At 41.3% G+C, this 2,990-nt stretch overlaps 1 protein-coding gene across 1 annotated transcript in view; it reads right to left on the reverse strand.

Moving 5' to 3' along the window:
* gad3 (glutamate decarboxylase 3) overlaps positions 1-2,990 on the reverse strand; it is a 54,183-nt gene that overhangs the window by 32,673 nt on the left and 18,520 nt on the right. The gene's annotated exons all lie outside the window — the stretch shown is intronic.

A 2,990-nucleotide genomic window follows, 5' to 3' on the forward strand; every position in this document is an offset into this window, starting at 1 on the left:
TCCGCTCCTGTTTCCTGGAATATCTTACAAAAAGATTTGAAGCTCTCGACCTTGACCTCTCTAAGTGTCTTTAAGAATCTGTTGGACACCTGGCAGGGTCCAATGCTGACATGTTCCTGTTGTTAGTTTTCTACATTTGTCTTGGAATCTAGCTGTTTTTTGTTTTGTTACCTTTTCCTTTTAGCCATCCTATTTATTAAAAAAAAAACAAAAAAAACTGTAGTATGCTTTTTTTATAACTGTTTATTGTTGTTGCTGTTGTCCATTGTTGTCATCTTTCTTTGTTGAAATCAGGTCTCTCTTGTAAATGAGTCCTCGAGGCTCAATGGGATTTACCTGTATAAATAAAGGTTGATTGATTTTATTTATAAAGAATCTCATGAAGTCATCACTGCTTATAGTTGTAGGGATACATGAATCAACTGAGATGGGATACCTGGCGTTATTTTTATTCTCATCAATTAAAGATGAATAATATAAAGTCCTAGTTTTATAGAGTATTTTTGTACATTAGCAGGCTATCTCTCCAGGGTAAATGGTAAGTGGTAAATGGACAGTACTTATATAGCGCCTTTCTATTTTATCAAGATACTCAAAGCACTTAACAACACAATCTGTGCCCTCATTTACCTATTCATACAACACTACTATATATATATAGATATATCTATATGTAAAGAATAATTAGTGCTTTATCACATTTATACTCCATTGAGACACAAACCAGAGGCAACTTTTTTAGTTTTAGACATTTCTTATGATGCGTAACCACGGCAACAAGGCAGTTTTCTACAACCAACAGCATCTGGTTTACATCTCAAAAGCTCAAATAATATCTCAACTACAGCCCAAAATCTCAAATGAGTTGAAAAGGATGTTCTGTGGACGCATTCTCATCTGCCTGCCAGCTGTGCTCGAGTGCCTGACCACTGAGATCCTGGAACTAGCAGGAAATACGGCTCATGACAGCGGAAGGACAGGATTGTCGCCCGACACCTGCAGCAAGCTGTCTGCAGAGACGAGGAGCTCGGCAGACTGCTGGGAGGTGTGGCCATCCTGGGAGGAGTTCTGCCCAGCATTCGGGCAATCCTACAGCCCGGGGGAACCGAGAGGCCAGCCGAGTCTGGGTGGACGGATCGGACGACATCTGCAGCCAGTATCTTAGGATCCACTGTGGGATGGACCTTTACAAGAGATCCTTCTTGCCTACAGCCATCAGTATCTATAACGTTTCTTAATCAAATGAGGATAACGAGTTACAACAACAAATAATTTCCCTTTGAGATTAATAAAGTATTTTTGAATTGAATTGAATGAGGGGTTCAGTGTCTTACCCAGGGACATTTCGGCATGTGACTACTGGTGGATTCGAACCCCCAACTCTTGCATTGGAGGACGACTGCTCTAACCACTCAGCCACAGTCTTGAGCCGTAAAATTCTTCAACGTTAGTGGAGCGCCATTTTCTTTCCAGCTTTCTAGGTATCTGATTTAAAGTACATAACTCGGAATTGAACCAAGGAGCTAATCTCCTCTGATTGATTACTTTCTTTTTCAGTCTAGAAGCTTTATCGAGTGAAGTTTGCAAAGTGGTTGCAAACTTATCAACTAGATGATCTAAGCCACTGCTCTTTGATGTATTACTCTGCAAGAGAGAGAAAAACATTGATGGAACATTGATAAAGCCGTACCCAGCCCCCATCTCGGACTCTGATCACATATCAATCTTTTTGGCTCCTGCTTACCTCCCTTTGCTGAGATGCTCCAGACCAACACAAAAGAAATTAAAGGGATGGGTAAGAAACACTGGTTCGACTGAAAGACTGCTTTGAATGCACAGGTCTTCAGGAAAGCTGCTGCAAAGCAGGGGGCACTAGACTTATACCCCTTTTGCACCCCCCCTAATAAGCCCCAATTCTGGGCAGCCCGCCACAGAAAGAACCCTATTGCACCAGCACTTTAGCTAGTCTAAAAAAGTTAAATCTGGTCCTCTGGACATTCAAAAAAAACAAAACAATGTAAAACAAAAAAAAAATGTAGAAACGTTTTGTCTTTCATCCGAAAGACTTCCTCAGTCTGAGGAGCTGTATTCAGCTCAGTCTTATAAATAGCACCTTCTCAGAGTGGATCAACCAGTTTTGCTACTGACAACAAAAACCAGCTGCTCACATGATCAAGAAGGACCATTAGCCTAACAATGGATCATTAGCACACTGATGGCTGTTTACTATTCACAGAGGGCTGAGTGATACTAGCAATAACAGCATTGTAAGAGGGGGACAATTGAACACGTAGGCCTCCACCCCTGTTTATTTATAAGACTGAGCTGAATACAGCTCCTCAGACTGAGGAAGTCTTTCGGATGAAAGACAAAACGTTTCTACATTTTTTTGTTGTTTTACTTTGTTTTGTTTTTTTGAATGTCCAGAGGACCAGATTTAACTTTTTTAGATTTTTCTACCTGGATTATTGAACATGCATCAGGACACTTTAGCTAGTATTTTTAACTGATTTGAGGCTGATTCAGGACCTCTTTTTGTCCCTGCTTCTCTGGTGGGACCAAACGAGCTCAGCTGAGCTGAGTCCAGACAGATACGTGAATGCGGAACTCTGATTGGTCAGGGAGAGGAGTCACTTGATCACAGAAACTTTTCACTGAGCCGCCATTTGCAATTTTTCTGGATGCGGAGCAGCGGCTGGATCTATTTTTAAGATTTTAAAAACAATAATGACAACGCCGTGTTTAATTCTGAAGTCCAGGTGTTTTATGTGTTTAGTTAGTGACGACTATAAAATTCGAGCGAGTGGTGTCACCGCGGAGGATCATACGAGCTGCCGAGCCATTGAAGCCCGCGAAGCCGAACCCCTAGCCTGCTCACAAAGGCCAGATTCAAGCCTTGGCAGGCGGGAGGACCGGGATGGAGGGACGGGTGTTGGAAACTCTTTTTTTTTTTTTACATACATTTTATGTATAAAATAAAGTATATATAT

The sequence above is a fragment of the Nematolebias whitei genome, chromosome 9 (genome assembly GCF_014905685.2).
Source record: "Nematolebias whitei isolate Nwh7 chromosome 9, NemWhi1, whole genome shotgun sequence".
Classification (NCBI taxonomy): domain Eukaryota; kingdom Metazoa; phylum Chordata; class Actinopteri; order Cyprinodontiformes; family Rivulidae; genus Nematolebias; species Nematolebias whitei.